Below are 26,400 nucleotides of genomic sequence, written 5' to 3' on the forward strand. Positions count from 1 at the left end.
GTCCCACTACACGCCCGCACGGGAGCCTGAAGCAGAGCTGTGAGGGGCGGCCCCGGACCCTGGCCCAGTGACTGCCTCGCCGCCGCCTCCAGGAAGTTGCTCTTTTACCTCATTCCTCAACAGTTCAGATCCTCTCACCAGTGGCAACCACTGTTTTTGGATTCTTGTGCCAGAATATGTTATTAAGTTTTTTAAAAAGGTGACAACAGCATATGATTCCATACGTGTAAAATTTAGAAGATTACATATATATTTGCAGGCGTGGGTATGTGTACAATCTATGTAATATGTTATACACAATACAATATATAAAATCAATATATATTTTCTGAAGAGAGACTGATGACTCTATGAATTAATGAATAATTTCCCCATCAGTCAGATGCGGAATGGGCTTTTTATTTTCCATCTTTCTTCATTGAATATTTACCATATGCACTTTCACTTGATGTTTAATCTTTTTATTTATTTAAAGTAGGTACTAGGATGTAGGGAGGTAGAGGAACCAGTTTGGACTAGACGCTAAAGAACTTTGGCAGAAAGGTATGAGATACAACAATAGCTTGAGGGAATAGGAGGGTTGAGAAAAAGTATCTCTCATCTGAGGGAGCCTTGACTACGTTTGTTTTAGTTTTTCTTTTCACAGAGGAAGCAGCTAGTTGAAGGGGGAAAATATGAGAGACAGACAGAAAGAGGATGCTTGATGGAGCAAAGTCACTGACAGCACTGAAGAAGGGGACAGAGGGGGCTGACCTCGGAGAAGAGGGGTGCATCTTCAGAGGGAGCATGGGGTGGGAGGGGACACACAGGGAGGGTGCCGAGCTGAGGCTGGGCAAGCTAACCGGCCACAGTGTAAGCCCAAGGGGACGAGGGATTCCAGACTCTGGACACATGGCCGAAACAGCCAGCCGTGGGTTTCTGGCTACGGAGGAGGTGAGTAGAGCCGGAAGAAGAAGAGGAGAGAGCAGAGTGGGGAGGAATTAAGTCAAGATGAAGACGAAAAACTGGTTACGTGCCAGGGTTTAAAAAAAGCAATAATATTTTTAAAAGGTTATTCTCAGTGACAGGAAATTCAGGCTCTCAGTGTCATGAAATTCAATAGGCACTTGGTGGCTGCTGGGCTGCATAACTAAATTTATGTAGCAATGTCAGCCGTGGTGAAACAAAACAGTAAAAGTTAAACAAACACTTTCAAGCTTTTGGGAAACGTAATTTTGGTTAACATGTCCCCACAATTAAATGAGGTCTATTTAATCAGAGGGGCAGTACTTCTGGAGGAAAACAAGTTGCCTAGGCTGACAATTTCACAATGCAACAAAACATGACATCAACAGCTTATTAATATCAGGTGTATGAGTATACACCTGCCTTATACAGAAGTAAGAGCTACATTCGCACACCTGGTTTCAAAGAAATTAAACACGAGCTGAGATGCTCAAAGGAATTGAATCACCTGGGGATAGAGCATCTTTAATTAGAAAGGACAGCTTGTCCCACCCAGAAGTAATCGCTGGGCTCATGCGTAGATGGAGCTGTCACTTGGAATGACTTGTCAAAAGAGCTTGAGGTAAAACTAAAACTGAAACTGAAAAGTAAAACTCTGAGCTAATAATAACTATTGACCCACATCACCAGAACGTTGAGAAAATGAATCAGGAAGAAATAATAGCCACTTAGCACTTCCTCACCCAAGGATCCTCTCTGCCATTCCTTTCCATCCAGCAATTTTTCCGTGTGTAATAACTTTCAGCTTTCATATTTTATGATTGCTCCACAGAATATGAGATTCAATTACAGGACTCTCAGGTAGATAAGAAGTGTACTTGTGACAAAATGTTCTCCAGTGGGCTTCTGGCTAATACATTTTGGCACATCCAAATTATGAAAGACGACACAGTTGTTGATAAAACCAAGGAAGGCAGTATGTGCTGAGTATTCTGTGTCTAAAATCAAAGTGGGCTGGGCGCAGTGGCTCACGCCTGTAATCCCAGCACTTTGTGGGGCCGAGGTGCCTGGCCAACATGGTGAAACCCTATTTCTACTAAAAACACAAAAATTAGCTGTGTGTGGTGGTGTGTTCCTATAATCCCAGCTACTTGGGAGGCTGAGGCAGGAGAATTGCTTGAACCCGGGAGATGGAAGTTGCAGTGAGCTGAGATCATAGCACTGCACTGTAACCTGGGTGACAGAGTGAGACTCCATCTGAAAAAAAAAAAAAAAAAAAAAACTTACAAAAAGACAAAAACAAAGTGCAGAGCCATATGCATAAGACAGTCTCTTTCGTATGAATATAAAAAATCTAGAGTATGAAAGCATTATATATGTGTGTGTATGGTTATAGATGAATTAGATCGAGCTGTATATCCTAATATAAAAAAATCTCCAAGCAAAAAACATACTAAGTTTGTTAATTTGCAAAGTAATATCTACATCTAAAAACTGAAAAGTAAAAAAATACACATGCATGGAGGTGTGTGCTGTGCAGTGTGGATTCCTAGGCAGGGGACTGGGAGGAGGCACAGCCAGCCGTGCACAGTGTGACCTTGAGGAAGAGTGAACCGGAGCGGGATGGTGCAGTTTTCAGCTTTGCTCTGTAGACTTCTGTATTATTTGAAGCTTATATAATCAGGATATATTCATATATGACTTACGTAAGAACATAAAGAGAAACAGCACCAGAAATGAAAACTGTAATCAACTCTTTGAGGCCTTCATGAGAAACTGGAGAACCAGAAAAGTGGTAATACACACATGAAGTGACACAGTCCAGGTCTACTAGTCAAGACCACACTGGGAAACAGGGGACAGAAAGTTTGGTAGTCGTGGCAGACCCAAGTATCTTACTTCTGCAGATTTGAGGAATACTAGAGAACAGTGAAGAGACTGAGCTTGAATGTCCATCTCAAAGGTCTTTGCCCTTCAGCAGGGACATGGCAGTGGGGAGCGGGGAAGAAAACAGGCTGTCTCTGTGTGGCTGGTGATACCTAACTGCTGGAACATGAGATGGTCCCCAGGCCCTGTGCCATAGCTGATATGCAGAAATGGGCGTTGGCACTGGTGAAGGCCAGTCTGCATGTGACAGAAGCAGCAGATGATCATAAACGGAGGGGGCTTTCTGACAATGACACCATCATCCCACAGGGAAGGAACATCTGACTCTTGGCTCACACTAAGATGCTGCCAGAGCAGCTGGTCTCAAAGCGGGAAACCACAGCCCCTGATGGAAAGTCTTCACGACGCGGACTCCAAGGTCCTTCTGCTCAACGGAAAAGCCCTGCTTGCCTGGTTCTATCTGGATTCCTGAAAACCCTCAGACACAGGGTAAGCTGAGGAAGGGGGGAAACAAGTCAGCCTTCTGAATCCCCTAAAAATATATGGGAAAGGTAGCTTTTGACATTGAGGGTTGGAAATATTGGTGCAGAGAGTGCTGACTAGGGAGGTTTGGAGCCAACCGTGGGACCGGGCCTGTCAGTTACAAAAGAAACAACAGGGCAACCTGGAGTGACACAGGCTAATCCAAACCAGCCCCACTGAACCCCTGTCCTGCCCAGGCCTTCACTGCTCCAGGAGTAAGCAGTCTCATGTCTCAGTAGCAGGAAGAAAGTCTTTGACCTCACAGCAAGTAAAGCTGGTCAAGGAACAAAAGAGAGATGAGAGGGATCCATCTCCGCAACAAAGGGAAGGCAGCATGGAAGAGGGGGTCCAGGTCTTGCCAGCTGAGGAGATGGGGATATATGGCAGAGCTGTGGAAACCCTGGGCCACCACTCTGCAGCATCCCCAAAGCCTGCTGTGCTACTCTGTGGCTGCCCTGCCCCTCTGCATCCCATCTGGCTACCAAGGCAAAAGGGTCTCCGCTGGTTAGGCTGGTGCCAGCCATGCTCCCTGTAATGCCTAAGCGAGGGTCCCTGGGCCCTCCACCTCAGCATCTGGGATACCACAAAGGGGACCCAGGAGGTGAAGGGGCCCAAAACACAAGCAGGGGATTTGGGCATGCAACTGTGTTGGCCTGGAGACTGTGGGGAGCATAGGAGCTTGGAAAATACACAGCAGGTGTTGATGTGAGGCTGGGCAATTGGGAAATGAAGACTGGGGTTGGGAACCCAACCCATGGTACAGAGGAAACACACCACCTTAGGCCTTTACGAAACCAGCTCTCAATCTGTCTGCACAAGAGCATCTTTTGGGAGGCTTTAAAGATACCTGTCTGGGCCTCAACCTGGAACAACTAAATTGGAACCCCGGAGGTCCTCTTGGAATTATGCTCCTACCTGAGATCTTTCTTTCTCAGAGGAAAACCCACTCAAAGTTGTCTCTTCCATTTTTGCTGGGAAGCAGAAAATTCACTTTGCACACAGGCTTCTCTGTCAAGTGTTGGGAAGCTTACCTACCCCGTGAGGTGCTGTTTCACTATGAAATTTACTCCTCTGGCTGGGCACGGTGGCCCACGCCTGTAATCCCAGCACTTTGGGAGGCCAAGGCGGGTGGATCACGAGGTCAGGAGTTCGAGACCAGCCTGGCCAGCATGGTGAAACCTCATCTCTTTTAAAAATACAAAAAATTAGCCGGGCATGGTGGTGTGTGCCTATAGTCCCAGCTACTTGAGAGGCTGAGGCAGGAGAATTGCTTGAACCCGTCAGGTGGAGGTTGCAGTGAACCAAGTCTGTGCCACTGCACTCCAGCCTGGGTGACAGAACGAGACTCTGTCTCAAAAAAAAAAATTTACTCCCCTGTGACATTCAATCCAGGAAACTGAGTCTCAGGGACCCAGCCCTTGCCTGAACAGCCCTTGCCTCCCTTTGAATGTTTCCCCATTTATTTATGGAAGGTATCTTCTGCCATGTGAAACACAAAGATTTGCTGGGAGGAGGGTTTGCAGAGTGGTGGGTTAATCCTGCATGGAGCTGCTTTGCTGTGCAGGCAACATCCTCGTCCCCCTTAGGTCAGAGAGGTAGGGGATAGCAACCAGGCTTTGAGAAGAAGAAGGGAGTGGCCTGGTTCTGATGGCAGACAGAGGGTGGCCAGTCTTGAGCAGTGGGGACTTGCATGCCACTCACCATCCAGCACCCTAGCTGAGATATATATCTCAGGTGAACTGAGTAAACTGAGGCCATGGATACCTGGGGATGAGACCCGGAGTCTCAGGAACTGGAAGCCAAGTGAAAGGGTCAAGGACCTGCCTGACCTGGAGATGGTGGGGGTCACCAGAGGAGCCTGCAGATGAGGGCATCGTCCTGGGGGCCTGGACAACGAGCAGCTCACTGGCTACCATGCTGTACCAAAGTCCCCTGCCCAATGTTCCTTAATGGTAGAAACTCTAGGACTCTGACTTCTTTGTTCTTCCCAAGGGAGGGGCAACACGACTGGGGACTTGGTCAGATTTAATTTTCTTCAGAGAAATTAAGAAATGTGGCAATTCTTCTGGTTTTCTTTTCTTTTTTTTTTGAGACGGAGTCTCACACTGTCACCAGGCTGGAGTGCAATGGTGTGATCTCAGCTCACAGCAACCTCCACCTCCCAGGTTCAAGTGATTCTCCTGCCTCAGCCTCCCAAGTAGCTACGACTACAGGTGTGCGCCACCACACCCAGCTAATTTTTGTATTTTTGGTAGAGATGGGGTTTCACCATGTTGGCCAGGATGTTCTCAATCTCTTGACCTCATGATCCACTGGCCTCAGCCTCCCAAAGTGTTGGGATTACAGGCGTGAGCCACTGCGCCAGGCTGAAATGTGGCAATTCTTATGCTCTAGGATAGTGGAGTGATTCACACGACCTATATAGATTTGTTGGTTTAAGCAGATCATTGAGGGAGGGCGTTTCCATCCAGTGCTTTGAAGAAGAGGGTAGAATTCAGAATTAAAGTCTGGTGTGTGGCATGAAAAAGCCCAACAGAACCAAAGGGGTGATGCAGGAAAGCCAGGAGAGGAGACTCTGGTAGCAGGTGTTCTAAAAGGAACGCTGGGACCAGCAATTGCTGGCGTTTTCTATGGGATATGGATCTTAAGCTCCTTTCCTCCTCTAGGACACCTTCAGTCAAGTTGAAACTGGTTCTCCAATGCTTGCATGTGATGGCTTCTCTTACCCCAATTCCTTCTTGGCAATTTTTAAAAGCAACTGTGATTTATTGTTACAAAAACTCCTTTAAAAATGTGTACCCCTAGCTTCAGTTCCTCTCACCAAAATCAGCAGCTGTTACCAGTTTCTCGTGTCTCCTTCTGGGGACGCCCTTCCTGTGTTTTTTCTTAAACGGTATCATTTCTGCTGCTGTTCTGCCCCAGCCCTGCTCACTTCGAAATTGACCTTGAGCAGATGTACCCCTAACTCACCTTTAGAATGCTACTCACAATTCCATTTGGTGAATGTACCCTCATACATTCAACCAGTCTCCTGTTACTGGAGTTTCCTGCACGACTTTCCTTTCTGTGTGAATGTGTTCTTTTGGAGAACCCAGAGGTACCTGAGAACTCAGGAGCTTGAGGTCAGAGGACCCAGAGAATTGAAATCCTGAGGAATTGTTAATATTGGGGAACTTTGGGGTTTCCCTGGCCAAGGCATTGGAGCTTTGAGGTGATACTGAAAATATCTGAAGGGTTGATATTTCAGTTTTTTCCATCCTCTGAATCCCAGAAATTTCTAGACTAAGCTCCCCTTACGTGCATTAGTGCAGGGATGAAGAGAATGCACTTTTACATGCCCCACAGTCTGACCCAGAGGCTCCCCATAAAATTTGATTGAATTGAATATACCTTATCTGTTGTGAACAAAAATGTAGCATTTGTTGCACAGTTTTTTTTTTTTTCCTCCTCTGAATCTTCCAGTAGAGAATGGCAATCCTTGCAAAGACCTTCCTCTAAGTTTTGGGAATCAGCAGATGGTGTTAGACATGCACTTAATCTGTTTTTTCCTTCCCCCAACTCTGGCCCCGTCTGCGTTAGGCCCTGCTGTTTTGCTGGGCTGAGCAGCGCTCCTGCCTTTCAACATCCCGCTGAAGGCTCTGACCCGTGAGCACTGATTCACGGAGGTGTTGGCGGCACTTTAAGATCCCTGCCGTGCCATCGTGTTCCTTTTCTGACACAGGCAAGAGCAGTAATGCTCCAGCTGGGTGTTGGCTGCTTCCAGAACTGGGTCAGCGTTCGGGAATTATGAAACCGAATGCCTCATTTCCTCATGATCCGAAAAACAAATAAAACGTCCCTCAGGAGGAACAGGTGGGTGGCTGCCATATAGACATCAGCTGGGTGTCCTCATAGCTGGAGTTTGAGGTGAGCAAAGGTGATGCCCTTTGATAGCAACTTAATGCACACGGGGCATTATTCAGACACACAGTGACACACCTGGCTGTTGTTATGCCTCTTGGATTATTCCATCCCTTGTACTGAGAGCAAGGCCAGCCCCACCATGATGAAGCAGTTGGTTGGGAGGAAGGTTTACATACAAGAAAGGAGAAAGAGAATGATGCAATCTCCGTTTTTGTTTCTTCCTCACCTAGTTAAATTCTATGGCAACATTAGCAGAAACACTAGGTCCTAGCTCAGGCTTCCCAGTTGTCGTGGTGGGAGAGGTGCCCCCAGGAAGTATTACAGGACTCCTGGACATACACACAGGGCTAATTCTAGGCTGCAACTCACCAGCATGTGGTAAGGACCAGCAGCTGTTCTTATTGGTTGGGGCCAAAGCCATCTGAGGTGTTAACATTTTAAATATGTCGGGTGTGTTCTGATATTACATTTAATATTACATAAACATCTTATAGATGGAAAATAAAGGAGGGGATTTCTTTTGTAATTCAAACTACAGGAATTGGTAGTATGGAGAAATTTTGCCATTGCCAAAATCCACTGGCAAGTAAGATGGAGAAATGCAAATATCACAATGGGAGGAAAGAAATCCTGGGACCATCCCAGCATTTGGGACAGTGGTGGTAAGAATTTTGCACTATCAGAAGGACACATGAGTAAAATATGATTGAGAAACACTACTTTGATACCAGCAGGGGTGATACATGGAGAAAACCCCTGTAATAAATCTTCTGTGCATGCTGTTGATGGGTGGTACATTGTCAGACATAGAGATTGAAATCACTCAGCCTTGTGGTCAGGGGGAGTGCCAACAGCCTTCCCGAGTCTTTGGAGGCTCCTGAGCAGTGTTCCAGGCGCCCTGGTTTGTTCTTGCCATTCTGTGACTTCAGGCTCACGTGCTGGAAAAGGGCTTCCTGAAGTAGAGGCCCACAGAGGGCACTACAGTGTGGTGGTCAAGGGCGTGGCTTCAGTCCCAGCCAGACCCAGTCCTGGCTCCTCGGCTGCCACCCACTGGCCACAGAATGCAGGCCAGTGACTTCATCTCTCCGGCCCCCAGTTTCCTCTTTGGTGAGGGTCATGGGACTCACCGCAGAGGAGAGAGGAGGAGCATTTGAGATGATACACTAATAACACGTTTTCCACAGGACCTGGCCTAGAGTAGGTGCTTAGTAAGGGGTAGCTGGCACTGCCAGAGCACAGGAGCGAGAGGGCCTGAGTTCCACTGCAGCCGCAGAAGAGGAGACGGATCTGCCGTGAAGGTTGAGAACTGAATGCTCAGGCAGAATGGCCCTAAGGAAGCAGTAAGACCTCTGAATCTTTGAACATTTCCCAGTCCTCAGTAAATCTCCAGTCCTGATAAAGAAAAAATCTTGTTTCTTGTTTTTGAGTGTCAGAAGTAGCTGAAGGAAAGATGTGTCCTATGCCTGTTAAGTGCACCACTTGCGTAGACACCCCCCCCCCAAACAGGCTTTGTATGAGCAACATGGCTGTTTATTCACCCGTGTGGTGGGCAGCCTGAGTCAGAAAAGAGAGTCAGTAGAGGGCAAGGGGATAGAAGTTGGTTTTATAGGTTGGGGCAAGTGGTCAGTTAAAGGTGGTAACCTATTTTAGGGAGGGGAAGGGCATCACGGAGGCATGGTCACAGGGGTAGGGGTCACCTACTGCAAACAGGCATGATCATAAGGGTGGGGGTTATCAGTTGCTAGCAGAGGGGAGGGTGAGGTAAATTAAATTACATAGTTACACGGGTGGGGTCCTGAGAAACTCAATGTCCAGCAGGGAAGCTTCACAAGGCTGAGAGAACAATGGTTGCAGGTTGCAGGGGCAGAGCGATTAGCTGAGGCAGGAACAAGTTGTTTCACTTCTTTCCGTGCCCACCTGGTTACTTGTGGTTCAGACTTTCTGGCTCCTGGGGACCATCCAGAGGAGTATGTGCGGGTCACCAAGGCTATAATGGCCAGGCTTGGACTTGGAGGCCTGACCATGCCTAGCCAGAAGAGAAAACACCTAGGAACCAGAGGCCAAAAAAAAAAAAAAAAAAAAAAAAAAGGTAGCTGACAGCAGTCAGCCAAGACTCCAAGTGTGTCCCCAGGGGCGTGGCCAGCAAGAAGCCTGTGGCAATTCCTGACACAGTGGTTCCGGCAAGTTGATTTACCCAATAGGCTTCTGGCAAGAGTTCAGTTTAAGTTTGTGGCTTACTACAAATAAACATTTGTTCAATGAACACAAATGAATGAGCAGGCTAGCTTGGCTAATAGTGTCTATTATTTAGCTACTCTAAAGCCCTCCAAAGGTATCAGGTGTGCCTTGTCCACTAGCACAGAGAGGCGCAGAGCTGGGTAGGTGAAGGGAGTACACAGCTGTGATTTGACCTGCTCAGTGTCCCTTCTTCCTGAAACACAACCTATCTTTTCCTCCTGGGGAGCCACCCCTCCCTACTCATAGTCCTTGGCCTAGGTTCCATCTTTGAAGACTCAGTTCTACCAGGAGGTAACCTCTGGTAAATTCTCAAATCCCAGTGTCAGGGTTAGGCATGCGATCAAAGCAATACATCGAAGGAGGGGCTCGAGAGGCAATTTGAGTCATTGAGATGCAACTCAATACCTGGAGCCCCTGGGCCAGAGGTGCTCTCTTGCTAGAGAACTTTGAGTTTGTATTTCTGCAATTGTTGGGGTTTTGCCTTCTCTCCAAGAAAGCATGAGTGAGGATGAAGACAACAGGATAAAGCTCAGACAAGAGAGGGAGAGATGGATTCCTCCTGACACAATTTGAGCTCCTCCTTCACCAGCTGAGCATGAGCCAGCCCTGAATTTTCCCATTGCCTGGGCTTGTAAATTCTCTTTGTGCTTAAGTGGGTTTGAGGTGGGCATCTTTCACCTAAATACATCAGGACACTGAGAGGATACCTTCTGTTTTCACTTCACCAGCAGAGAGGAAGAGCAACTGAGTCCTCCTTGTGACCTGAATGATAGATTTCACAGCGCTTTTCAAGAGTTAGCCTCTGAACTGACTTTTGGTCTTCCCAACTCAGGTGCTTGACTCAAGCTCTAGTCTGAAATAAATTCCACATTTTATAAAATAAGGAGGAAATGGGAGTTGGTGAGGAAGCATCAACATTTTATAATAAGATTGATTTTTATAAAGCTTCCTAAACATCCGCCAGTGTATCCACTGCTGAGCCGGGATTATCATCTCCAGGATGGAGTACTGTCTTTTTCTTAACTGCTTGGGAGCCATTCTGAGAAACGGTAGTAAACAACTTCGTCAAAAGATGGAGAAGATTCATCTGGACGATGGAAATGGGTATTCTATTATCTTTCAAGGTCTATGAGTATGAGTTTGGGGTTTAGTAAGTATTAAATATGGTTTGCATGTCTGTGTCTCCGGCAAGAGGATATAATATCTCTGAATAGAACCTGGGCAGCAAATATAAACTGTCTTCAGGTTCATGTAGTTTGACAAACATGCTTTTCTAACCCGTGGGTCAGATGGAGATGCGGTTCTTTCCTGTTCCCTGCAGACACCCTGTTTTCCCTTTGTATTAGTCCACTTTCACACTGCTATAAAGAATACCTGAGACTGGGTAATTTATTTAAAAAAAAAAAAAGAGATTTAATTGACTCACAGTTCAGCATGGCTGGAGAGGCTGCAGGAAACTTACAATCATGGTGGAAGGCAGAGAGGAAGCAAGGTGTGTCTTACATGGCAGCAGGAGACAGAGGTAGCAAGTGAAGGGGAAGTGCTATACATTTTTTGTTTGCTTGCTTGTTTTTAAGATGGAGTCTCACTCTATTGCCTGGGCTAGAGTGCAGTGGCGTGATCTCAGTTCACTGCAACCTCTGCCTCCCAGGTTCAAGAAATCCTCCTGCCTCAGCCTCCCCAAGTAGCTGGGATTACTGGAGCCTGCCACCACACCTGGCTAATTTTTGTATTTTTGGTAGAGATGGAGTTTCACCATGTTGTCCAGGCTGGTCTCAAACTGCTGACCTCAAGTGATTCACCCACCTCAGCCTCCCAAAGTGCTGGGATTACAGGCATGAGCCACAATGCCCAGCTGGGAAGTGTTATACTTTTAAATCATAAGATCTCATAAGAACTCACTCACTATCACAAGAACAGCATGGGGAAACCACCTTCAGGATCCAGTCACCTATTACAATTCCAGATGAGATTTGGGTGGGGACACAAAGCCAGACCATATGACCCTTCTCCAGCATATCCAAAACACTCCCTACCTTTTCAGTTCAAGGCATGTGTGAGCTTGGGAAAGTTCCCAAAGTGCTTCGGTGATCTTATCTGTAAAATGAGCAGCTTCGACTGGATCAGTGGTTCCAATGAAGGAGTAGGATTCTTTGTTCAAACAGAGCTTAAACAGGACCCTCATAAAGCAAACAGATAAAACTGGAGCTGTTGAAATGTGGGTGAGACCCTGAAGCCTTCTTGGTTGGCTTCAAGGATGGCTCTTGAGGTAACTTTATGAGCCGTTAAGACTCAGATGAACGGCTGGGTGCAGTGGCTCATGGCTGTAATCCCAGCACTTTGGGAGGCCAAGGCGGGTGGATGACCAGAGGTCAGGAGTTTGAGACCAGCCTGGCCAGCTTGGTGAAACCCAGTCTCTGTACTAAAAATACAAAAATTAGCCAGGCGTGGTGGTGGGCACCTGTAGTCCCAGCTACTCAGCAAGCTGAGTCAGGAGAAGCTCTTGAACCCAGGAGGTGGAGGTTGCAGTGAGCCGAGATTGCACCACTGCACTCCAGCCTGGGTGACAGACTTTTTAGACTTCATCTAAAAAACAAAACAAAACAAAAAACAAAACAAAAAAAGACTCAGATGAACTATTTCAGAGCCTCAGACCAGATGTTCTCCAAGATGTTTTCCAGCTCCAAACATTGCAGTCCTGTTTTTAAGTGCCACATCTTCTGTGAAGCCTTTTAATACTCTGGCTCATGCAGATTGCTTCTTTTTCTGTGCCACTTAGCATTTGTGACTATGCACATGTACTGTCCATGTTTGTAAACTGAACCACATATGGAGATTGTCTTTCTTTGAGGCTTGTACCTCTACACGTTTCTTTTGGGAAGTGACTCAGAACTGACTAGTAAGTTACAGAATGTAACTGAAAGAACTCCAGGAAATAGGGAGAGAAATTTTGTTCACAGCCCAGGGGAAGGTCTGCCCTCCTGGGGCAAGTCGCCTCTGCTGGCAAATGCTGAGCTGATAGCCCAGAGCAAACACTATCTGGGTAGATATGAAACATGGGTACCAGGCACAGCTGGGCAGACACAGACCTAAGGTCCCCATACTTGGTCCTTCTCCCAGATCTTTTTTTCCTGGTGCTCATGTTGGCCAAGCTGTGGTATTTGGAGGTGTCTGCATAGCCTCATCTTTCAGCATTACTGGGCCAGCCCCTGCAGTAGGTGGTTAGGTTACTACTGAAGACACCACTGGGGGAAAATCCCGGGTCTGTCTCTACTACCCCACCTGCCTTAGTTATTTTCTTTCCACTGTGGGTTGAGTTCTGCTTTCCTGTATAGTGGGCTTTTCTCTATCAGCCTCACTCTGGGGTTCTGTGTAAACTTTAGGGAGCTTAGAAACATACCTCACACTGGCTGTGGTTTTTGCAAGACCAGCCACGTTCAGTGGGACCTGCCCTAGGACAGTATGCAGTGAACAGGTTCTGGAGGCTCAGGAAGCGACATTATGGCTGGAGCACCACCTAGTGGCAGTGAAGAACAGTGCGTGTGATGAATGAGTGATCTTTCCAATGAAATGTCAATGGGTAAATATTAATAGTAAGTTAAATCGCTTTCAGGGATACCCTTTCTCCAAAAACAATCCCATTTAAAATATGCTTTAAAGCAAAAACCATACTGGACATAATTTTTAGTCTTTTGCTAATTATCCCAAAGATATTAGTGTCACCATAAGGAAGACTAATTATTATAGAGTTCTCAGTGATAAGATGCTTGATACTAGCCTATAAATGATTGCTACCATTTACAGGAGGAATTAAGAGAAAAAATGTGTCTAGTTCAGTGGAAACTCACTTCTGAAAATAATTCAGTTTGCCATAGATCTTTTAGAATATTGAATCTTAGAATCCTTGTATTGTGAAAAGTCTCAAGGATTCACTAGTCCTGTACTGAACATTTTCTTAGCCATGGAACTCTTCTAGTAAAATATTATTCTGCCACCTATATTACCTTTAAACCTTTAGAGCTGTCAACAAGGGAAGCCATGCAGTTGTCTATAAGTTTGAATTTGATGTACATATGAGATATAGCTTATGCTGTGGTCATACTGAGCTTTCCTACAAACTTACTAAAATATTTTAAAAAATCACCTCTAAAGGAGTCATCTTCAGAGGCAGTACTTTTATGCCAATACAACCACCACCGACCAAGACAATTTGGGGACTTCTCCTTTTTTTTTTTTTTTTTTTGAGACGGGGTTTTGCTCTTGTTGCCCAGGCTGGAGTGCAGTGGTGAGATCTCGGCCCACTGCAACTTCCACCTCCTGGGTTCAAGTGATTCTCCTGCCTCAGCCTCCCTAGTAGCTGAGATTACAGGCACATACCACTATGCCTGACTCATTTTTTGTATTTTTAGTAGAAACAGGGTTTCACCATGTTAGCCAGGTTAGTTCATGGCTGGTCTTGAACTCCTGGCCTAAGATGATCCCCCTGCCTTGACCTCCCAAAGTGCTGGGATTACAGGCGTGAGCCACTGCACCTGACCATGACTTCTCTTTTAAAATGACCTTTGTGTTAATTTATACTGGTGACATGAAAATCATATTACATTACATTAGGTCCTACTTGTTTGGAACAAAAAAACTGCATTACACAGCTCAGCCAACTTTCTTAATTATCAAATTTATCAGATATCTTCTATTTCCCCAAACTAAATCTCTCCAAAAGTAAGAAGACGCTGGTCACAGATTTTGCAGTACATCACTGTGCCTTTCAAACTCTGGGAGATGGTTTACCCTTGAAAGAGCTCAAGGTGATGGCCTTTGAATGGTTTGCAGATACAAGGAGAGGGATAGATGGGCAAACAAGTGCAATTCATTTTCTATTAGAAAATATACCTCTAATTTCTGATTAGAAAAGTTTTAAAGTGATGTAGAAGGTAAGACTAGGGTGAGTGGGGGTGGGTAGTGAGAATGAGAAAGTCTTTAACAGGGGGACTTTTAAAAGACTCACTCCTTCAGAAAGGTATTAGTATAATGTGTGTGATTGTAGAGATAGACTTGGTTCCTATGACAACAGATGTAAAAAAAAGAGGCAAATATTCCTATTTTTTTCATGAAATATCCAACATTTACAAAGCAGTTTGCAAAAGTTAAAGTCAGATCTCAAGTTAAATCTAGTGTGTAGTCATAGTACTTACCATACAGAGTACTCTTTGAATTAGTATTTGTTCATTTAATTTAGTTGAAATTATAAACAACTTTATAAGTATAATTTTAATAACAAATTATTTTAAATAGGCAACATACTCATCAACAATTGGTTCCAAATCTGTGCCGTGCTTGCTGGCTGAGAAGAGGGGTTAAGAGTGTGGGCTCTGACTTCAAAGGATTTAATTCTAGCTTGACCTTGGGCAAATAATACCTCAGTGCCTTAGTCTCCAGCTCTGGGAAATGAGGATGATAATAATTGCACCCCCTTAAAAAGTTGTTGTGAGGAATGGAAAAGAACATGTTCTGCTTACAGGAGCATTTCTCAAGGACAGATCATAACTGACTATTGTGTTTCTCCAGGCTGACTCCAAACCAGGAGAAGCTAAATAAATAACCATGAACTTGGCATGACTGTGGGATACTAGGTCCTAACTGAAGACTTTTTCCCAAACACTGAGCGATGGTGTTTCTTTTAACCAACTCTATTTAGACCTTCAGATTCATTCTGTTCTTTTCAAAGTACTGGATTTCAACCCTTAATAAGCAATAACCACATGAACCTACCCTGGCAAGCCTTTAACAACTCTGAGTTTTCCATCTCAGTGAGCTACTACTTAACTCAGTACATTTCTCCCTAGCCTGTATTCCTGTGGCTAGCAAGTCAATAGACTCAGCTTTTACTTTATTTTGAGACAGTCTTGCTCTGTTGCCAGGCTGGAGTGCAGTAGCTCCATCTTGGCTCACTACAACCTCTGTCTCCCGGGTTCAAGCGATTCTCTTGCCTCAGCCTCCCAAGTAGCTGAGATTACAGATGTGTGCCACCACGCCCAGCTAATTTTTGCATTTTTAGTAGAGACAGTTTCACCGTGTTGACCAGGCTGGTCTTGAACTCCTGACCTCAAGTGATTCACCTGCCTCGGCCTCCCAAAGTGCTGGCATTACAGGCGTGAGCCATCATGCCCAGCCTCAACTTTAAATTTTTATCTATTGATCTAGTCTATTATTACCCACCACCTACCACCCATCCATCCATTCATCCATCCACCCATCCTTTTTTTTGTTTATTAGCTCTCATCTTTGTTTTATTTGTTGATAGGCCCAAGTAAATTAGTATATGTAAAACTCACTTAGAACAGTGCTGAGCACATGGTAAGCATAATATGTGATATTATTATCTATTATTTATGATCTATTAATTCATGGTAAGCTTACTTATTACTTATGATCTATTAACTCATGATCTATTAACTCATAAGATAATAATATGTGATATTATTATCTATTACTTATAATCTATTAACTCATCAGTATCTTGTGTGTATTAGAAGAACAATGTGTCACTGAAATGTTTTAATTATCTCTCTATAAAAGCATACATAAATGATAATATATAAATCTCAATAATAGAATGTTTCTAACCCAAGTTTTAAGTAATGATGTGTGTTCAGGAATACTTCATCTGGCATCTAGGGAAATGTCTGGGAAGATTTTGAGCTTCTCCAGTGGGAAAAAGGCTGGCATATTCAGGTCTAAGTTCAGAGTTGGAGACTTTGAAGTTAACAAGTTGAGAATTTTTAATTTTGAATAAAACAAAAACTATTTTTTTTTAGCTTGAATAAAAACTATTCTGATTCTCTTCAACTTCAACTTAAGAACTTTTTTTTTTTTTTTTTTTTTTGAGACAGAGTCTTGCTCTGTCGCCCAGGTGGGAGTGGAGTGCAATGGCTTAATATTGGCTCACTACAACCTCCACCTCCTGGGTTCAAGTGATTCTCCTGCCTTGGCCTCCCAAGTAGCTGGGATTACAGGCACCTGCCACCACACCTGGCTAATTTTTGTATTTTTGTATAGACGGGGTTTCAACATGTTAGCCAGACTGGTTTTGAACTCCTGACCTCAGGTGATTCACCTGCCTCGGTCTTCCAAAGTGCTGGGATTACAGTTGTGAGCCACGGCGCCTGGCTGAACTTAAGAATTTTGAAAATTATAACTCTGAGCTTTTTAAGGAAACAGGGTTAAGAGGTAGTTTGTTGGCAGACGGGCATCAGCAAGGTCTGTTTCGAAAGCTCAGCATATGAGCACACATGTGCACACATGCACTCAGCCTTGGCCTTGCGCTGTAAATTTTTAGCACAGTACACAAGTATGGGCTTTTGTTGTCAAGGAAATGGCTTTGTTTCTCTGACGAAGGAGATCTTGAGGACACTTCTCTGTAGGTGATCACTGAGCAAGGTCTTATTGTTTCCCAGACCTGCTGTTCTGAACAACATGAAGCTCTTGGGTCCTGTCCCTGCCTCTCTGGCCAGTCATTGTTACAGTGGCAGCAGGTAAACCAGGCTTTCCTCGGTGAGGTCCAGCCCACACCTGATATCTACCTTCCCTTCCTACTTGCCTAGGCAGTCGTGGCTTGTGTTTCAACTGAGCAATGAAGAAAGATCTCAGGCAGTTTTGAGGCAGCCTTCAGGTTCCTCAGAAACTTTAAACACAGAAATGAATGCAGTCACTGAGGTCAGGAACTCTAGATGCCCCTGCCTCATGGTTGGAGCATCAGCTTCTGGAGGTCAAGGGTAGGATTATCAGGGGCTGCATGAAGAAGGTTCAAGGGTAGGATTATCAGGGGCTGCATGAAAAAGGTAACAGTGGGACCACTTAGAGAGAGCCAACAGTCCAGGCCAAGACAAGCTGAGACCCAGCTCTGTTTCACATGTGAGTTATTCCTCTTCTAATTGGCCCTCTAGGTGAAGTTAATCATTTATTTCCACTTCCTGCTAATTGTCCAACTGGCGTGGCTGCATCTCCTTCCTGCAAAGCAATGTTGAAGAAGCTATGGAAGCAAGAAGGAAGCAAGGATTCTAGAAACTGACAACAAACCACTTACCCCTATTGCTCTTCTTCCTAAAGCTAAAGGTACATCCTAACTGGAGTTGCAAATGGGAATGTTAGCAAATGGGAATAGGAATGATGGTTCTAATGGTTGGAGCCCTCTACCTTCCTTGTACTCCTTTCCTGATGCAGAGTGCCAGAGCAGCCAATGCCCCCTTTCAACAGGAGCGCACAGCACAGAAGTCAATACCTGAGGAGGAAAATTTCATTAAAAGAAAGACCCAAATTGCACAAGACAACAATACATACCACCCAAAGCAAAAATATTAGAGTAGACCAAGGACTTAAAATAAACTTGAGATATTATATACACACCTGATAGCATGTGATCCATGGCAGAACCTCACCACTGGCCCCTCCAATGAAAGTCTGTGGATTCCTACACCTTTCAAATCCAGGGAACGTATCTCCCTGACATGGTGTCTTATACATTTCTCATCTTTTCCCTTGGTTTATTCTTTAACCAGCTGGAAGTGATCTCTCTTGCATTAAGTCAGGGTTCTCAACCTCAGATTAATTTTTGAGCCAGATAATTCTTTATTGTGAGGAGCTGAGCTGTGTGTGGAAGGGCTTAGCGGCTGACATCTGCCCACTGTATGTCAGTAAGACCCCTGCCTCCATCGTGACCGTTGAAAATGTCTCCAGGCATTATCAAAATCACCCCCTGCTTAAGAACCACTGCTCTAAGTGTACAGCATTCATTGTCTGTGTCTCCCAAGGCTTCTTCCAGTCCTAGAACAATGTATAGAACACGTTTGCTATCTCTCCAGCTTGGAGTATAAAGTAAAGCCATGCTTTAAAACATATTCAAATATAATAGCTTGAGCTCTCATATTACTGTCAAGACAATGTCCTTCTTGCCTCTGCCGGAATCTCCTCAGCCCTTGTGCTGAGTCTAAGGAACCCAACGGCCACCTGGCTCAGGAAGCCCCATCTGTGCTGCTCTGGGGCTTTCGCTGCCTTGCAAGGTGTGCTGTGGGTTGATGGCAGTCCCTGCTCCCTGCTGTGGTGGTTGAAAATTAGAGGTGCTCGTAGTCCTGAGCCTCGGCCTGTGATTGGCCAGCAGTCTTTGCTCATGGTTGAGGGGCAGGAAAAGATGACCCTTCTCACCAACCTCAGCCGGGGTCATTCTCACCACCACAGGTGAAGGTGCTGGTGTTACCGTTAGCATCTCTATGTTTGCACAGGCACACTGTGTGCATGTACACATACACGAACACACACATGCAGAGCCATTGCCCCAAAGGGATCCCCATAGTTTAAAATGCGTGGGACAGGAGATTCTTGTAGCCTGAAGCATGCTGGGACAAGCCCACCTTGAGAAGGACATGTCCTTGAGGGTTGAGCCTGTCATTGGTCTGGATTTCATCATCCCTCATGGGCCTTTCCCCTGGTGTGACTGCCAGTCTGCTGGCCATGCAGGGCCCTGCTACTACCCATTGAGACGTTCTAATAACATTAAACTTCAAAAGGAAGGGTCAGGGTTCCATTTCTACACCTTCTAGGTAACTAGACCTAGATGTATATTGACAAGCAGTCTTTGTCACAACCTCTCCCCACAATGTCCTGTTTTAATCATCTATCAAAACCAACCTTAACCAGGAGGAACCTCTGGAGATACCTACTCTAGAACAAAGAGCATCTTTTTTAAGGGCTCACTGTGACATTTATGTGACCATTTCTCTTGGTTAATTCTCTTTGCTTCACCAAACAATCCATTTCCTAGGTTATGTTTTTATGTGTATAAATGGTTATTTTCAAACTTGCTGTTTAGAAAGAGAACTATTCTTCCAAATAAAATTTTATAGAAAATCATAGTATTAAAAATACAAAAGTGGCCAGGTGTGATGGCTCACACTTGTAATCCCAGCATTTTGGGAGGCCGAGGTGAGTGGATCACCTGAGGTCAGGAGTTTGAGACCAGCCTGAACAACATGGTGAAGCCCCATCTCTACTAAAAATATAAAAATTAGTGGGTGGTGGTGGTGGGTACCTGTAATCCCAGCTACTTGAGAGGCTGAAACAGGAGAATCTCTTGAACCCAGGAGGCAGAGGTTGCAGTGAGCCAAGATTGCTCAGAGATAAAACAATTCTTCATATTAAAATTATTTTACAATTTACAATCCTTCTCGACATTGATCTCGTTAACTGCCTTCATTTGTTCGCTTGTCTTATAGCCTTGTATGACTGCAAGCTCCTTGAAAGCAGGGCCATGTCTTGGTTTTGTATCCCCTCCTCTTAACACTATGTCTGGCACACAGTTGGTTCTTATGAGCTTTATTCCTAAACAATCATAAAACTAGGATCTAACAAACCCCTCTAATGCTCTCAAATATCAGTTACTATCTGTTGACTGATTCACCAAGAATTAGACACTCAGCTAAGAATTCTTTTGGTATAATTGTTCCCAATTCTCAAACCAATCCCACTGCTGCAATTTCTACATGCCAAAGCCTTGCCCATGCTTCTTTCTTAATGACATGATATATTGGGTTTGGTCTTATATCAGCACCCACCACTCTACCCATTGATGCCACTTAATAGATTCTTCTCAAGATGCTCACGCAGCCCTCTATCCACTTAAGGAGAGATTTTCAATTTACAGTGACCCAACCAACCGCTCGTTAGATGCTCTGATCTGTTCCTCTCACAATTGTTACTTTAATTTGCTGCCCTCTCAGGCTGTGAGGTGACAAGTTTGCAGTCTGCAAGGCAGACAGTTGAAGACTTTTTTTTTTGAGTCTTGCTCTGTTGCCAGGCTGGAGTGCAGGGGCGTGAGCTCAGCTTACTGCAGTCTCTGCCTCCTGGGTTCAAGTGATTCTCCTGCTTCAGCCCCCTGAGTAGCTGGGACTGCAGGTGTGTGCCACCATGTCAAGCTAATTTTTGTATTTTTAGTAGAGACGGGATTTTGCCATGTTGGCCAGGATGGTCTCCATCTCTTGACCTCATGATCCGCCCACCTCTGCCTCTCAAGGTGCTGGGATTACAGGCATGAGCCACCGCGCCCGGCCGAAGACGTATTTAAAAGTGCTTATGCTCTGTTAGCAAAACTTACTAAGTCCTGCTGTGTTTAGGGAACTGGACTATAGAGCACTGTGAGCCAGCACAGTTCCTGCCTCAGAGGATAGTCACCCAGACAAGGTTTTCAAACTTTCCATTGCTTTTACCTGATCAATAAAATTAGAATGCAGAAAATCAGAAAAGTAAAACACGAAAAAGCAACTTGTCATAATCTCATTATCCAAAAATGGTGCTATTTATATTTTGATATATTGCTTTCTGGTTATTTATTTATCTATTTTTAGTTTTAAGAAAATTAATAGACTTCATTTTTTAGGACAGTTTAAAGTTTACAGTAAAACTGAGCCACCAGGACAGCTTTTTCCTTCTGCCTTCCTCCCTCAGCCTAGTGTGCTCTGTTATTATCATCTTGTAACAGACATCTTATATTCATGCCATAGGTTTGCTACAATTAGTGAACCAATATTCATACATTATTATTAAATAAAATCTATCATTTACTTTAAGTTTATTCTCTGTGTTGCACAGTTCTGTGGGTTTTGACGAATGCAGGTCAGTATTCACCACTTCAGTACCCTGCAGAATAGTTTCAGCGTTTATCTTTTATCTTGTCAGCTTGTCAGCCGCTACCACAGTACACTCCTGCCTGCAGCCTTTTTTTTTCTTGTTTCTTTATTTTTCATATGTGAGCCTAACACAAGCCTTCCTTTATGCTATTGCATCCTTCCTCTCCGTGTTTATAAACTCTCATAAACATCATGGGATACACCACTTAGACTTAACCAAGCCCCTAAAGTTGGACATTCATGTCGATGACAAGTGTTCACTTATCATATAGGATATTTTAAAATCAGTTCATGGAAATAGCTTTCCAGGATCTAGATAGCATTCAGGGGAAATAAATAATTTAGAAAGAAACAGCATTGTGTGGTGTCCCTCAGCACCTCCCAGACAGACAAAAGGCTTTTGTCTGAAGGCTGGAGGCCTGTGCTGTCTTGGCCTAGTGAGTGCCAGTTTCTACGTGGCTGCCCTGCACCCTTGGTGGTTGTAGGGGGAGGCAGTGCTGGCCCAGGTTTTAGCTTCCCTGCTCCTGCAGGAAGGACTGGGCTTCGGCGATCACTCTCTTCTTACTGTCACCTATCAGAAACTTTAAATTGAAACCTGTAAGTGTGGTATTCTCTTTGGCTTTTAGGATGGGTTGGCTTAATGGGGGAAATATTAATAGCACTGGTGTCGGTGGAAGTGAACTTGAGCCATGTAGGAAGATTTTGATGAAACATGTCACTCTTATTATCTATCAGGATCAAACTGCGTCACAGAAGCTGCGCACGATGACAATGACACCCTGTCTGGAAAGTTTCTGCCACAGGGCAAAAGTCTGCAAGCAGAATATCCCTTTGCCGTTTCTCATGTAAGTGCACACCAGAATTAATAAGAATAATAAAAGTACTTTTTTTTTTTGCTGTGAAACTGATAGCCATAAAACTGGGTATCTAGTGTCCTGGAGTGTAACAGCTCCTTCTCATACATTAGCGCCCGTTAATTACCCCACCACAATTCTGCATGCTGGCTGGCGTTATTGCCACTTTACAGTGAGGAGCCTTGGTGTCTCGGGTTCCAGAGAGGGGACGTTGCCATGTGTGGCTCTTCACGACTGCCCTGCAGGCCTTCAGTTAGAATGTGGCAGAACTGGGAGCAGAATCCAGGACAGGGCTTTCCTCATCTGCTCTAGCGAGGAGCCGGCCAGGCCACCCTTCTGGACACAGTCTATCCCATGTGGGAGCAGGTTGGCCAGCCCCAGCCCGTGGGTCTCGGCACAGCCCGAGCTGCTGTGAGAAGCCTAGTGTATTTTAGGCTTTGGAGTCCTGTCTGCTCCCTGACCTCCGACCCAGAACTGTGTGTTCCAACCATTTCCCAGTCTGTTGTCCTGGCTCAAATCAACAGGAACGAAAACTCTTTCCTCAAGCCCTGCTCTCATGAAAATGAGTGCTGTGGGCATGTGGCTGGTGAGTTGCTGTGGCCCTCAACCTAGCAGGCAAATAGAGGGTAGGTCAGGGCCTCACAGAGCACCAACGGCAGGGAAGCAGGACAGTCAGCATCAGGAGCCTGGCCTTTGGGCCACAGAGACCTGAGCCCTCCCTTTACTCCTGAACTGTGTAACCTTAGGCAGGGGACTTACCCCTCTGGGCCTCAGTTTCCTCATCGGGAAAGCAGGGCTGATCATACTGCATGGCTTGTAGAGCAGTTTTGAGGATTGCATGAACAAAAAACAAAGGTAAAGTGCTTAGCCTTCTGCCTGGCATGAGTAAGCCCTCAGGATACTGTAGTTGTTATTATTTGGTAGCCAGGAAAATACAGAGAGCTCAATCTGCTGGCTCCCTGGTGTTTCTAGAACTGTCAGCAAACATTCCACATCACCAGCCAGCAGGGCCCTTCATCAGACACCTTTGCTTTTGTCAGGCTTCCCGCTTCAACAAATGTCCCTGCGTTTAAGTCAGTAACCTCCTAGGCAGGGAAAGTGGCTTCACGTGTGTGACATTCGGGCACGTATCTAAAGGGCCAGAGGATCTGGTAAAAACCTAGACTTGTGACTTGTCTGTTTCCTGAGAAACCCACAGTTGGCCTCGTGGCAGTGGTTGACTTCTTCCCATAGCTGGCTGCCTCTTACTTCATCGCCTCCTCCAAGCCCAGGGCCAGCCCTGCCTGGCTGGGGGATCATGACAGTCTTTGATCCCATATGGGCGAAGTCTTTTGAAAAAAAAGGGAAAGATCATTAGTTAGCTATCAGCCTCCAGTGTGGTTAGGTCATGGATAATTCTACTAGAGAGCCAGAGCATGGCAAAAATTCATTTGGTCGAGAACATTTCATCTACTTGTACAGCGTCACGAGGAAATAAATGGAACACGTTATAGAAGTTTCTGTCAACTGTACAGATCCTTACCAATCCAACAAGGAGGATGACGATGATGTCACTTTTCCTACCTTCGAGAGGTCATGTACAGACACCCACACATGCATACACCACATTCTACCCCCCACCACAAATGGGTGCACCCCCCTTCCCCCCACATTCATGCTGGTGCACTCATACATGCCACACCACATTCTGTAGTGAGGAAAGGATCACACGCCTCCTTAAGGACTGGTTTGCATAAAGAGTGCATATTTCTGCGAGTGCTTTTGTTCTTGCAGTCAGGCCTGACCATGGTCTGAAAGCAAACCGCAAGGACAGGACTTCTTGGACTCCGCCGCCACTCCAGGTTGCTGCTTCACCACAGGAAGTCCAGCAGGTGGCGCTGCACCCCGCGCGAACCCGGCCTGCCTGCCTTGGCCCCAGGGAGGCCGGTGGATGCGCAGTCGGGAAGTGGTCTGCGCACACCTCGCTGCAGCTGTGGCAAACGCAAACGATGACACACAGGCTTGACGAGGGCCTTTGTCAGAAGCCACAGGGATCTGGCGTCACCGCACAATGGAAAACAAAGTGCTTCTGCCTGACTGGCCAGAATGCACGTTTGCTCACTATTGATGCCGGGGCATTTACAGGCAGAATGAGTTCATGTGAAATTTCAGGATCTGCCATGACTCAGACTCACTTTCTGTAAACCAGAGTCAACATTACATTTCCCTTCACTCTGGGCCATTCCTTGAATTTTTAGGTCACCAGTTGTTTTTGTACTAACTGAAGAGATTTGAGTATTTCATAAGCACCATTTATTATTATTATTATTTTTAGGGCATTACCAATTTGGGATGGATCTGTAGTGTAAGAGATTATTGTCACTCTTAGCTCCAAAAATAGGTTGGCTTTATATATTATTTACATGTTCAGAATTATACTGTGTAGAAATTCAAGTGAAACTTGCAAAATACTTTCTGGCAGGAAGCCCTGGAGAGGATGGTTCACAGAGACGAGGATGACGACTGGGGTGAGAAATGCAGGTGACTCGTGAGTGGGCAGAGAGTGGAAGAGAAGATGACTGGAAGATTTTAGCATCCAGAAAAGAATGGAGACAACTAGAGTTGAACTGAAGATTATGGCAGTATTCAATACGGGGGCAAAGAAACAAGATGGGGTTAGAAATTAGAAACAGCAGAGCTCCGCAGGTTGGAAAGGATTTCAGCAAGAGAACAAGAAGGAGCCTGCTAATAGCACCCTGGGTTCACATCAAGAGAAGCACCTGGAGAGAATTAACTCGGGAGGAGGTGGGGGCATGGGAAACCTTTTCATCTCTAAAAGCCGGCCAGAGCGTCAGCTGGCCTGAACTTGAAGTTACACCAGGTAGCTGGCCTGGGCTGGGAGAAGGTGATTCTCTTCTATGCCTCTCTCCAACGCCCTGCTCCTGACGCTGCTCCGCTACCCATATTGAGGGGAAGATACATCCCTAAGAAGTTTCCCGCACCCCATTCCTTGATCTGGCTAACTGGTCCCCTAGGAATTTTCCTACTAATTTTCAATTCCCCTTTTCACCTGGTGAAATATTAAATCTTACTGTTCAATTAAAGTTCTTCTATGGAAATTTCTTTGCCACATTGAATTTTTTTGTGTGTGTTTCCTTCTTTGTTTTTGTTCTTTTTTGGGGGAGTTTTACTTAGAAAAAAAAAGCCAGGCTGGGCGAAGTGACTCACACCTATAATCCCAGCACCTTGGGAGGCCAAGGCAGGTGAATCACCTCAGGTCATGAGTTCGAGACCAGCCTGACCAACATGGAGAAACCCCGTCTCTACCCAAAATACAAAATTAGCTGGGCATGGTGGTACATGCCTGTAATCCTCAGGAGGATGAGGCAGGAGAATCGCTCGAACCTGGGAGGCGGAGGTTCCAGTGAGGCAAGATTGGGCCATTGCACTCCAGCCTAGGCAACAAGAGCGAAACTTTGTCTCAAAAAAAAAAAGCCTTTGAGAACTGGATAAGGAAGGAAACATTCGTGTGGACCCTCTTGAGCTCTGTTTTCCTTCCTGGCCTCACTGGTGTGGGCTCTCTGGCTGCCCTGCTGATCTCTTGCTTTACTGGATTTGGGTGAGGGCTGCGGGGAGGGACAGGAGTGTATTCACTGGATACCATTCAGACCAAAGATTAGATGTCCCAGGTGAGTAAACAAGAAAGCAAACACATAGACAAACAAAACATCTGAACATTTTCAAGCCAAGTGGAGCAGAATTTAGCTTTTCCAACTAAACTGCCCCACCCCTGGCACACAGGAAAAACGGTGCTCGTATGTGTAATATGTTCTCATGGATACATTCAATATGACGAGTAATTTTTGCCTTGTGATGTAAATTCTCTTTCTTCCTCACTCAGAAAAACATTGTAGTTGAAAAAAAAAAAAAAAAGAATTCTGGCCAGGCATGGTGGCTCATGCCTATACTCCCAGCACTTTAGGAGGCTGAGGCAGGTGGATCATCTGAGGTCAGGAGATCAAGACCAGCCTGGCCAACATGGCGAAACCCCATCTCTACTAAAAATACAAAAATTAGCCAGGCACAGTGGCAGGTGCTTGTAATCCCAGCTACTCAAGAGGCTGAGACAGGAGAATTGCTTGAACCTGGGAGGCGGAGGTTGCAGTGATCCGAGATGGCGCCACTGTACTCCAGCCTGCTCAACAGAGTGAGATTCAGTCTCAAAAACAAAAAGAATTCTGATTCTTTTTGAGTGAGTGTGTCTGTGTGTGTGTGTGAGAGAGAGAGAGAAAGAGAGAGAAGACACAAATTTAAACTGAAACTTTGCTAAGTAATAGGTTGTAACTGATCCAGATACATCAGGGTAGTGAGAACAGTAAGTCTGGAAAAGAAAAGGA

At 45.3% G+C, this 26,400-nt stretch overlaps 1 pseudogene; it reads left to right on the forward strand.

Moving 5' to 3' along the window:
- The first annotated feature begins 2,955 nt into the window (after nt 1–2,955).
- LOC105734709 (putative uncharacterized protein encoded by LINC01554) lies at nt 2,956–25,140 on the forward strand (annotated as a pseudogene).
- Nucleotides 25,141–26,400: the final 1,260 nt, after the last annotated feature.

Source organism: Aotus nancymaae, unplaced genomic scaffold (assembly GCF_030222135.1).
Source record: "Aotus nancymaae isolate 86718 unplaced genomic scaffold, 86718_ANA_hifiasm-v0.15.2.pri h1tg000014l, whole genome shotgun sequence".
Lineage (NCBI taxonomy): Eukaryota > Metazoa > Chordata > Mammalia > Primates > Aotidae > Aotus > Aotus nancymaae.